This window comes from Manacus vitellinus, unplaced genomic scaffold (genome assembly GCF_001715985.3).
Source record: "Manacus vitellinus isolate BGI_N305 unplaced genomic scaffold, ASM171598v3 scaffold_22_pilon, whole genome shotgun sequence".
In the NCBI taxonomy this organism is placed as follows: domain Eukaryota; kingdom Metazoa; phylum Chordata; class Aves; order Passeriformes; family Pipridae; genus Manacus; species Manacus vitellinus.
Window position 1 is genome coordinate 1825701 of NW_021939632.1, and position 12938 is coordinate 1838638.

A 12938-nucleotide genomic window follows, 5' to 3' on the forward strand; every position below is an offset into this window, starting at 1 on the left:
CAAACATGGGCTTTTTGATTTTTTTTAATTTTTTTTTTAGTGTGAATTTATAAAGGAGAATCACTTATAAAGGAGAATCACCTTCAAGTACCAAGGGACAGAGAGAGGTATCACAGGTTGCTTTTGCATTCAGCCCTTAACCTCTGTGGGACTATACTTGGAAGTATGAGGAAGTGTTGTTTCTTCAGACCCACATGTGCCATTTAGGGTGCTTTTTGTATCCCAGCTCCCTGGATTTGCAGTGCATCTTAGGATGTGAAAACCATTGTGTTTCACTGCTTGGGATCAGCTCATAGATAAATGAGGATGGTTGAGTTGCTCCCACAGCCAGTGGCTTGACAAGCATGGTCCCTTAATCTGTTCCCAGGAAATAATAATAAGTGTAGTTGAAGCAGGAGTGGTTCCCTAGTCCTTTACATTCCATCCCAGCACCAATGCAAGGTCAGTGCAAAGAGAAGACCTCTTCTTGTCTGTGGTATTGCCTCCTCCTGCCTTCCACTAGTCTTAGAAGTGAGACACCAGGGGTGCTGTGTAACAGGAAAGGGACCTAGTTGCTACCAGAAACCCCCAAATTTTCAGGAAAGTTTCAAAGCCATGGGGACAGGACGTGCTTTCTGGCATCATCTGAATTAGCTTTTCATAGAATACTTACACTTTGGTGAGCTGTCAGATCTTGATAGTTTGTGATTTATAAGGTCACTGTAACTAATGAAACCCAGAAGGATGTGGTGAGGTTGGTCAGGTAGCTGCTACCAGAAGATTATTGAGGGATGGGACCAGGCAACACATCTCCTGATGCCTCTCTGAGATTTCACTGAGGAAGGACATAAACAAGCAACTGACAGTCATATAGACAAATCTTTATGGATTTTATACCCCACCTAATGTTGACTGATGTTGAAGGGACTTCCTGGGCAGGAAATACTGCTAGAAAATTGTTTCACTTGAGCTCAGATAAATGGTGCAGAGTATCTGGTATATGCAATGAAGATGAACATGTGTTCATCACTTCGACATCTCTTAAGTTATGAAGGTCTGTTCATTCTGGTATCTAAAGTTCTTGAATGCAGAATCTTATCACCCGTTGCACTGTTTCCCTGAGATGGTTCACAATATTGTTTATCATAAGCACTGTTATATCTAGTTATTGATTAAAACAGTAACTTCCAACTTAATCTTCCCATGGGAACAAAGTATTTTAGATATTAGTTTCCCTGCACTTCTTCAATATCAGACTTCTCTTCAACACAATGCTATTTTTAATTAATTCAGCTGACCCTTTGTTACAATTTCTAAAGTAAAAAAGGCTGATTAATGCCCAAGCACAATATCTACATTTTTTTAAAAATGCCTGCATTTATTCTGACAGCCAGTTAACATCTAAAATATATACCTCTAAGCATTTACATATGCCCTTAGCTTTCAAGATGTCTTCATCTCATTGATGTGCCTGAGGCCTGACACGTTGTAAGATGATGCCGCCTCTGTTTCTGGGAGCAGAGTGTGGGTTGGATTTAAGGACAGAGGGTCTGGCCCGTGGTGGGACCTTGAAGGTGGCTGCAAGCAGAAGGTGGAGACCCACCTGCTCTCCTTCTCCCCTCTGGTTCAGAGGAAACGGCCAGAGCCATACTCAGAGCCAAGTGATAATTGTACAGTTTTGCTTTACAGTTAACTGAGTGTTTGGGGAAAAAAAATAAAAAAGTAGTTTCTTTTCAGCACCGTCTTGTCAAAATGCCAAATGCCGCTTGTTTTTGACATTTTCAGCTACTGTTAAATAATAGTCTTGCTTCTGTCACAGCTAATGTTGACTTGAAGGCAGTTGTGCATTTCTCAACTCAAATGCTAAGCAGACAGGCTTGGGTCTTGACAAATATCTTTCCGGGCTTGCCCAAGGCAAGTAAAAATGAGCTTCTAGTTAATAGTTTGTTTTAAAATTCAAATTGGTGAAATAGGCAATTAAAAAAATGACAATTTTCATCAAAATTTGCAAATTAAACGTCTCTTTGCAGTCAGAGCGGGTTCAAGAAACTGCAACAGATAATTGCTATTTGAAATCAGTGAAGTATCCAGCATTTTAGGGCCATGAGGATTGTGGCTGTTCTGCCTTAGTAAACCTTGATTGATTTGGTAAATAAGCATTTCAACTTCTCTCTTTAAAATAAATAAGCAATTTTATTGCTTTATTGCTTACCCCTGTATGGGAGGTAAACAAGCTCTCGAGCAGCAACCCTGTAATATCATGAGCCCAAGTGCCATCTGTCACCGAGAATTCTGTCCCTTTATGCACAATAGCTTCTTATGGCATTAGGTCCATTGTAGGTTAATTGATTAGCAGAGATCCTCCTTTCAGTTGTTCCTGCTTTTCTTCGCTAAAGGACCGTATCTCTCATCTCCATTTCCCTTTCTCTCTCCCGTATTAGCATACTAATCACACTGAACTCCCACTGCTAAAAAACTCTATCCATTTTATACTGGGGGAGGGGAGGAGGAATAAACCAGCTTTTCCTGAGAGATTTGTGGATGCTGTTTTTATGGCAGTTAGAAGGGAGGAAAAGAAAAGGAGAAGTGGTGGCAGAGGTGAATAATGCACCGCGTGGGCTCTCGTGTGCCAGTGAAAGCTGAGCCTATGGCTGCATAAATATTGAACACATTTGAGAAGCACTATTAAAATAAATATCAAAGACAATGTTGCTCACACATCTGTTTCTCCTCAATTTTTGCCACAGTGCTCTACATTTGTTTTCTCTCCAGCTGTTAACACCTGTCTTTCTGTCAGTGGTAATAATGCAATTTTAGGTGGGCTACAGAGCTGACAGTGACATGAAAGAATTTCTCTATTCTTTATATAAGAAATTCTCTTTTCAAGATTTAAAAGGGCTCTGTGAACAAAGATAGATCCTTGTGCTAATCCTTCAGAGCAGTATATAGGAGATTTGTTGTTGTTTTAGGGTTTTTTATCAAACTACAGAGAGTTGGGCTTGTATTGCATAGCTGAACTTGAACTAGATGAGATATCCTACAGTGGGCAGCTACTACTTGCCTTTGAAGTTCTCACTTTATTGCTGACACATATTCAGAAGGTTGTGTGTGCGTGGTACTCCTCTCTCCATGTGATGCTTGTTATCTAACCTCATCAGAAGTGTATGCTGTGCATTGATTGCTAGCAGAGGACGCACATCCAGTGGTGATGTCTTCTTCATTTACCTCCTAAATGAGCACAGTATGCACAGGGCTGCCTGAAAAAGCACTTTATGCCTTTATGTCTCAGCAGAAGGATGGTAGGAAGTGCTCATCTGTCTTGGCATTGATGATGATGAGACAGATCCTCAAATAATGTCAACTGAGAGAGCCCATTTACTGTGCCTGTTTACCTAATGCAGAAGAAAGAAAGCTATTTATTCCTTTTGACCTACAGAAACCCATCCTGAGATTCAGGGCAGAGCATTGACGAACCACGCCAGAAACATGCCAGATAAGGAAGAAATAACGATGTAAAAGCATGTGTTAGCAGCAAAGTAACACTCTTCACCTGATACGAGCTTAGTTTTCTGTCTGGGGTGCTACAGGCACAGGCTTAAAGGCTGTTGAGCCCGTATGTAGTCCTCCATGCCACCTCCTCCTGCAAGGCAGCCCATGGGTGAAGAAGCACCCATTCACTGTGGGACTGTACATTTCCATCTGAAATCCCTACCAATGAGTCCCAAGGAGAAGAATGTGGGTGAACTTTGCAGGTCTTTTAGCGCAGGTTGTCTTTGCTGCCTAGGTGAAGCTCAGACATGGTTTGTCAAGAAATGAGAGGGTATGCCTGGTGTGGCAGATAGATGTCCCCAAGCTTAGTATCTTTGAGGGCTAGGTACAGTTTGGTCAGCCACTTCAAAGCAACAGTAAATTCTTCTTCTGGAGGTGTAGGTAATGATTTATGACCACATTATTCTTTCATTAACAAATGAAATGGGTCAATTTTCAAAAATACCAACTTGCATCAAAATTTGCAACCGGAGAACCAAAAGTGACCTTACAGCAAATAGCCCCCGAGGTCAGAAATTGCCATCTTCGTCATCAGTAGGAGGATATGGAAGGATGTGAACCACGTCACAGCCAGCCTGGCCCTGTCAGGCAGCACTGGTAGAGCTTCATGGACATGAGTCAAACAGGCAGTGAGGGGGACACAGGCTCCCCGTGAGGGCAGTGGCATTCCCAGGATCAATCCCAGCCCGTGAGCTGTAACAGTTAACGCTGACTGGCTGCAGCGTTAGAGGCTGCCCTTGGCACAGCGGCTTCGCTTCCCCACCGCGACTCCTTGTGCAATGCCTGTTTATTCAGGCTCCATGCAGGGATGAAACGTTTGACCCATTGTGCGGGAGCCGGCAGAGGGAGGGATTTTCCAAAGCGCTCTGTGCTGGCTTCACTCTTCTGCCATTAAAGCAGTGGGAGGGTCAGGGCCTCATTGTTTCCCAGAGGGAGAGGACTTGGGCCAAGGCTGAATGCTTCAAAAAAAGCCCCACCCCAAAGATCTGCTATAATAGAAAATTGAACCCAACTGTAACTCTGGAAAAGGGAGATGATGTTATAGCATGAGGCACTTCTTCATGTTTGCAGTTTTCCATGGGGGCTACATGTGCTTTGGGTAAACCTTTTTACGTGTTCAGTTCACGCTGGAACATTTTCCACTGCCTGGGGAAAAATCAGGAGGTGCCAAAATCTGCTGTCACCCTCAAGTCAGCTCTCCCATGTTTTAAGTGTTGTTAGTGCTTGTGGGTATCTACACTGTATTTGAGCTCCTGGTATCTCTCAGAAACTCAAATATTGTGCAGATTACAGCCAGGATGTTCGGGGAGCAGAATGGCCCTCTCTTAGCAGATGGCTGCAGCCCACAATGTCCTATAATCAAAACATAAAATGTTACTACTTTTGCATACTGTGTTTGGGAAAACGTGCCAAAGCATAGTTAGGTTTCACAGGACCAGAAAAGTTTCTTCAGTAGGAAATAATTTGTTTGGAGGGTTTGGCTTTGGGGTTCTTTTTCTTTCTCTTTTTTGTATTACCAAATAGATCTGTCTTCAATCTGCAAATGCAATGTGTTCTGAATTAGGCACTATGACAGAGGTAGCCCGTAAAAGACTACGAGCAGTGCCCAGGAGTTTAAAAGGTTTTATAAACCTATTCGGGCTGACTGATTTGGCATTGCTTTAGAGGCCTTTGCCCTAGGAAAGTTGTAGGGTCTGGCTGGTCTTGGTACAGGAGCCTCTAAGAGGAGAGTTGGCCTGATGTGACTTTAGCTGAGCGCTGTTCTGCTGGGTGATGCTCCCAGGTGATAAATGGTGCTGTACACAGAGTGCGCAGAAAAGAGCATCCTTCCTCCTGGAGACAAATTGCTTTCTAGTTTCTGCAGGCTGCATGGTTGTGATTTTTCCCCCCAATGTAATCTGTACTGGGTGTAATGTTACATAATGCGCGATTAAAGACCAGTGATGACTAAGAAGGTAAGTGATCAAATATTTTACCAGAGACACATGTACACATCATTTATCTCACTTTTCTCACAGAAGAAATTAAACCAGTTTCCTTAGCTGCTAATACAAGCAACTAAAATCCTGAATTCGATTAAGTGTAGCTCCTTCTGCCTCACGTTCTCCAGGAGACGTTATTCAAATTTTGGGATAACATCAGCTTTTTGAACAGCTCTCATCAAGTCACAGTCCACACAGTTCTCTTGTGCAGCAAAGGAATCAAATCCCTTGGGTTATTCGAGAGATTGTAATGTTATGGGAAGGAAGTTCTCATACTTGATAGGGAGGTTTACAAACTATTCTCCTGTCCTAGATGAGAAAACTCCTGGTTTGTATCATGGCAGCACTGGTAATTTTATCCAAATTATGACTTTGTTACACTTCCATTCTTTTGAGTATGGAAGTCCCAAACAGACTGCCTATATGATGAGCCATACCAACTGGATGAAGCAAGAAAAACATCAGGAGAGATGCCTTGGATAAGATAAAGCAAAACCTTTAGTGTAAAGTAGTCTTTACTATAAGATGGCAACCTATCTGTCCATGGGCAGGGATAAGGATACTCCAGCCTAACCTCCCCTCTCCTGATACTACTCAACTGTTCCTCGAGTTATTTGGGAAAGTGTAAATTGGCATAACATCAACTTGTTTCATCATCAACACCTCAGTCTGAAGAGTTTCTCATCAGTGGGATACTCCCAAGGTTGGCCAGATATCCTAAAGTTTCTTCTTTTCTGTACCTTGCCAAAGTCTGTAAAATTAGCCTCCAACCCAGCAATTTTCCAAAAGGATGACTGCAGCACAGCTGCTGTCCCAACTTGTCCACAATCCCAGGGCGTGCAGCAGCTTCTTCACACAGATGAGGAGAAACCCGAGCCAAGCAGCAGGGCATTTAAAAAGAGCGTCACATCCGATGATGTTCATTTTTTTTTAATGTGCAATGAATTATACATTTCCAGCTAAACTCAGAGCATTCAGTCTGCTCATCACAAAAGCCACCAGCACAGCTGGCAACTGTCACCCTGCCTCGTTCCATGGGGAAGGCTGTAAATAACCCCGCAGCCAAATTCCGGGCGAGCAGCGTGTGCGTAGGGCGCTGCAATCCAACTGCAAGCCCCACTGTGCCAAGGAGGGAGCTCGGAGCTCAACATGGGAGACAAACAGGACAGGACTTTTCATGTCTATGTAGTAACAAATGGATTAGAAATGGAGTCAGGCTGAACAGGATGCTGAACAGGAATTGAAAAGTTTCCAAAATCTGAGGATGTTTGTATCAGTTTGAGCTTTTGAAACTTACCAAAAACATTAACGTCCGGATTTTTTTTGACTTCTCTAGCATGTACTAGAGCATGGTGTGCAATGAAATATTTTTTCCAGCCTTTTGCAACATGTCCCCTCATAGAACTGTCCTGTCTTTTCCCTTCACAAGGCTGACATTGGGATCTTGGCGTGCTGGTGGTGTTTGGAGAGCAGACAGCCCTCGGGTTACAGAGGTGCTCAACCACCATGTTTTTGCTCCACTAAAATTTCATTCCGTTCGGGCTGAAATATGAAGTGTTAAAAACTGCCATTTCCCCCCTTGCAGTTGCATTCCTGAGGGAAATTTTGGAAGGTGGCCAAAACCAATAGAACGCAAAAACCCCCATAGCAGAGCAGTGCAGTGGAGGCAGCTGGAACAGACTGTGCTGGGAACGCCTGGGGCTGCCAGGGAAGCACAGCACTGGCTGGCTGTGGGGAGAGGGGCAGTAGCACCATTTCCTCTGCCCTCATCACTCGCTCCTGTGGCTCATTTTTTTTATCTCTGTCATCCAGACTCAAATCATGGGATTTCTCAGGGGAGAGGGAATCAACACCCATGACCTCATGCCAAGGAATGGCAGGGAAAGACAAGAGGTAGCAGAAGACAGGAAAAATGTGTCCTCCCCACCTTGACCACAGGCATCCAGAGCACAGATCCACTCTCTCTCTGCACAATATCTCCTCACTTCCACTACAAAACAAGACCCTTAGAGCAGTGGCAGCACACTTTGCTTCAGGGTTTAAATGCTCATGGAAGTGAGAAGTGCTGTTGCCCTTATTTATACTGAGAAATTATGTTGAGGGGGAGGAAAAAATCATAATTAAAAAACTGTGTGTAAGAAGATAAGGAAGCAACAAGTAATAGTGCTGAAAGACTGAAATGCCCAGCCTGGGGTGTTCAGTGCCAAAGGTATACTCAAAAATACACTTCAGTGATCACATCTTTGACAAGCTTGAACTACATGTTAAACAAAAGCCAGAAAAGGTCACAGAGACATTAATGAAAAGGTATTAGTCGAACAGGCATCCTTATGAGGAGGTGGCAGAGCCTGCAGGGTGTCAGCTCAGACAAGCAATGTCCGTCCCGCCGGCACAGGATACTAAGTCTCTTTTGAGGGTCCGTCAGTACCAAAGGCACTTTGGGGCAAATGAAGACTGTGAGCTATGAGCAGGGTCCATATCCAACTCCTGCCCTGGAAGGCTGGTGTGGACCAGCCTCATGCTCTATAAATAGTTGCCATACTGGAGAGGAGCTTGGGCAGGTTTCAGTCATCTTGAAGGGGATTTGGCTGCTGCAACACACGTACCTCACTCTCCATTTGGCCAGCCCTGGCTTTCTCTGTGGATACTGGGGTCTCACGCAGGTCATCTTTCCTTCCTGACGGTCCCATACTGATGTCTCAGGTCCCCAGAGCATCCCACCTGGCACTAGAGACCTACATTTTAGCTGCTGAGCTTTACCCTCTGGGCTTTAATTCCTCTACATACTCATTGGAAAACTGTGCCTCATTCAGAGAGCTTCCTGGAGGAGCAATTCTGTAACAGTGCGAATTGCCACCCTTAGGAGAAGACAACATGCCCAGGTACTAAGATAAGTGGCTGTTTTGCTAATCAGAAAATGAAAGTAATAGGTCTGGATGTAACTGTGTTCCATTGGCACTGTCTGGAAAAACACACAATGTTATAGCCTGGAAGGACATTGCCAGAGCTGTGCCAGAAAGAAGCTCAGTACAGATGTGGATGAAATTTAATCTAAATATTTTAGGGTCAAGAGTCATGTTGCTATATTTTCTTTCTTATTCATATTTTAATAGAGCCATTTCTCCCTGGGAGCTGACCATCAGTTCTCTCTCCTAAAACCATGATGAGAGCCAGATTCTCCTTGAGGCACACACCAAGTGCCATGAAAAACCCTGCTCCAGCCACCCCACTTTGTAGTATGAAGGCACAACACTCCTTTCAGCAGCAGAAATTTCAGAGAAATTTCTTCTGTTTTTTCTCATGGGAGTGTTTTCACTGTACCATCTCCCAGAAAACTCTGTTCTGGGTTCATTTAACTCTACCTTTCCTCAAACATGCAATACATCGCTTGCTTCAGTTTTGTTCACAAAATGGGCAGTTTTCTTCGTTTTTCTGACAGAAATATCTACCTATTTCTGATGAACATGGGTGAAGTCTTCAGCAATGAACACTTTAATGCTGCAGAGCCAGTGGTTGTGCTCTCAGAGGCAGCAAGTTGTGACCTCTCCATGGGAAAAATCGGTTGAACATGGAATGCTTGTTGTGCAAAAGGAGAGGATGTGTTTTTTGAGGGAATGAAAAGACATCTGGTTGATGTCTCAGTCCTGAAATGGACTTCGAGCAAATAATGAGCTTTTGAGGTCTTTTAAACTTAAGAAGAAAAAAAAAATAATGAAGGCAATGACATTGCATGTTTTTGTGACAAGTCTCTTCAGCCTGGGCTCTTTCCAGAAGTTCAGGTTTCTTCCTTGGACTACGTGCTAAAACCCAATGAATGTGGAAATTAAACCACTTTTATCTCATTGATGCAGTGTGTTATTTTATGCATCTGAATTACTCCAAGATAACAGTAAATCTCGGGTTTACTATAGCTTGTCATAATAACAAGTGCAATTTTAAAAAAGTTCATTTCTTTTTAAAAATGTATCTAATTTAAATGAAAATTTTATTTACAATCCAACTGGAACTACAGTTCCATCTTCTATGGAATCCAACTTATTTCTAAAGCAAGGAAGTCCTGAGATCAGAGTTTTTCATCGCTAATAGATTTCAGCTTATTTTCAGTCCAAATGTGTTCAGCTTCAGCTTACAGCTACCAGATCTTTCTGTACCTCAGCCTGTTGGCTTAAAGAGCCCTCTGCTGTCAGAATTTCCTCCCCTGATACTATGTGTAGATGATAACTAAACTATTGCTGAATGTTCATTTTACTAGACTGCATGGATTGATCTTTGCACTACAAAAAAGCCTTTTTCCAAACACTGAATCATTTCCATGGCTCATTTTTGGAATCTCTTTCAGGCTGCCCATGTGTCTGTGTTATGTTTGGTGGGCAAGGAGCCTCAGTCCCACTCTGGGAAGGCACAGAAGGAGGTGGTGGGACAACAGCTCCGGCACTGCTGGGTTTTCACTGCCTCTGTCACCCAGGGGCGTTTTGGAGTTGTAGTCCTGATGGTGAGCACCTGTTTGGGACAGGCAAGGGAAAGCAGGAACTGAGCAGTCAAACCTCAACCAGCCTCAGCTCAGGGTTTGAGGTTAGCTTGAACAACACCTACCACTGTCCTTACTCCTGTTTTATGGAGCCTACATGTGATTGCCCCCATGTTGTGAGGCTGGAGCACCCCTGGACATTCGTCTGTATTAAAGGAACCTTCTTTGGAAATACATTGTTTCTGAGGAAAATGGGCTGATTTGGCAGCAGAATGTGCTGAATCCCAGGGGAATAAAGGAGGGATATCAACTGGCTGGCACAGTCCAGCACAGCCCATGGTGCTGCTGGTGGGGCGTCCCCCAGCCCACCTGCCAACTGGGCTTATTGTGTCTGGGGAGACAAAAACTGAGAGGCTGATAATATTTGAGCCTTGCTGTTTCTTTAAGTGTTATTTGTATTAATACATTTAACATTTGTGCATTTTGCCTAAAGAGGCTGAAAAACTTTCATCTGTGGCAAGTTCCTTGCTGTCTAGAATTTCCCAATCTCTCCTTCTCTGTCCAAAGCACTGTCCAACAGGACTGCAGCTAATGAAACCTTTTAATTTGAAAATGAGTCATTAATTTGAAATGGGGAAGGCAAAAGGGTGTTCTGAAGCATCAGACATTTTCTCAGATTAAAACCTCTGTTCTCCTTTTTAACAGAAGTATGGAAATTGGTGGGATGTGAATTCATGGCATGTGTTTCCTATCATATCGTCACTGGGAGAAGTATAAAATAAATGAAAGGGAAGTAATTTATTGTGCAGCCTTAAAAAAAACTGATCTGGAGCTCTTTTCATACCTTCTTCAGTAATTACACATGAAAACAGCATGCACATGGTAAAAAAGTTGTCAGATGCCCAGCTTTAATTCCCAGCTGGCTTTGGGGGACTGCTGTGAGGCTGAAGCTTGACCCTGGGGGCTTGAGGTGTAACCACCTTGGGAATTTGAATGACCCATCTGTATCAAGAGGGGTCTCGACTTCAGTGATCTGAAACTGTAAGTACAGTAAAGGAAAATACCCAGAAGAGTGCTCTGTGAACCATATGTGCTCTGTGGGTAAGTGTGGGGGTGCAGATTATTTAGTATGAACTTTAATAGAGTTGAGAGTAGTTTCATCCTGTGTGTGACACCTAACAGTCAGGATTCTCGTTACGCTTGTATGAATCATTAACTTCCAAACCTGCTAGTTCAGCCTCTGGCACTGAGCCATGTGTCACTGTTACCTGGTGTTCACCTAACACAGGCACCTGAGCTGTTCAGGTAAAAGTTATAATTCATCTCACTTGGGCAGCCTCCACTTAAATCCAACTGGAATGACACTAGCAAATTCCAAAGATTAGAAAATGCAGGGAGCCAGCTAAAAGCTCAATAACCAGAATTTCCTTTATAGGTTTTTTTTTTTTAACACTCGAGAAACTTTTGCATTTATGTTAGGGTTAGCCAAGGCATATCTGAACTGTAAAACTTTAATATTTTCATGTCAAAAATGATTTTGCTAAAGTTAACTTTCCCCATACTTTGACTTATCAGTTTCAGTCGTGGTGGTGTGCATTTCAGTTGAAGTTTTATTACATTAGGTTGGCAGCATATTATGTTTTTTACACATGGATTTGATTGAGAAATGAAACTGGAATAAGAATGAGGTAGCAGCAGCATCTGCTGGGAAACGCAGCTAGTGCTGGTGTCAATCAATCTGATTGATTAAATATGGTGGCACACATTTTATTAAAACAGAATGCTCTCCCTGAAGAAGACTATTATGCCAATATAATACACAGCTTTCCTAAAGAACATTACAAAAGAGGTGGTCTGTTTGTGACATACAATGCTTGTAAATAACTGGAAAGAACTGAAGAGTTCAAATTACATCAGGCTGCTCATGGAAACAGCTATTTTATTGTTTTGGCATGCAGTAGCTGGTATTGTTGCATTGGCAAGATCAGCAGCACTGATGGAAGTTGAATTATTGTGTGGGACCACAAAAGGTTTTACGCACTCGCTGACGTTATTGAACAGGTCCGAGGCTTTAAAGTGCTTGGTGGCTTGTGACCAAGATATATGACAGGCTAGCTCAAGGCTCGAGATGGAGGCAATGCCTGCCCTCTCCATGCCTCTGATATGCTGGAATTCATTTCCAGGCAGCCTCCTGGCTCTCTCACTGTGAGGGTGGGTGTTCATGGTGCCAGCCTGGGAAGCAGACTCCTCTGGGAATGGACAGTCATCAAAGGCACAATTACCTGCCCATCAGGTACAAGGTACAGACATCTTCGCCTTGCCTTCCTCTCTTTGCAGAAACAAACAGGATGTGCAGCCCCTCCACCTCAAAATACAGCTGGCGGCAAAAGAAACCATTTCATGGTGCATTCTCTGCTGTCCCCAGAGGAAGGTCAAAAGAAACAATGAGTCATATTATTTGAGATGTGCTTGGAGGCTATAGTGATGGAGAATTTAGGACGCAATAAATCTTCACAGTGTTTCCCATCCACCTAAAATTTTGGCTTCTGCTGAGTGTTTTAAGTAGTCAGTAGTTTTCCACTAGCTTCACTAGGGCTGAGGGTTTACCCACTTCCACTTGTATTCAACACATTAAGATGAATTATGAAAATTCTTAACCAATATCAACATTTTACTCACTTTCCTCCAAATGTAGACATTCGTAATTTAACACAGGTTTCTGCTTGCTACATTCATCCTCACTAAGTGTATCCAAATAACATTTGCTTCAGTAAATAATATAAATATAAACATAAACAAACATCTGCACCACAGAAGAGTGCTGCACCCTGCTCTTCCTGAGAGTGATGACTTTGGAATCAAACAAGTGTTGGTTGTACACGGCAATGCAGGGTAAAGGAATGTTTTGGCCATTGAGGCTCCTCCTGCCTACCATCGTCCAGGCACACAATCCACAGTGG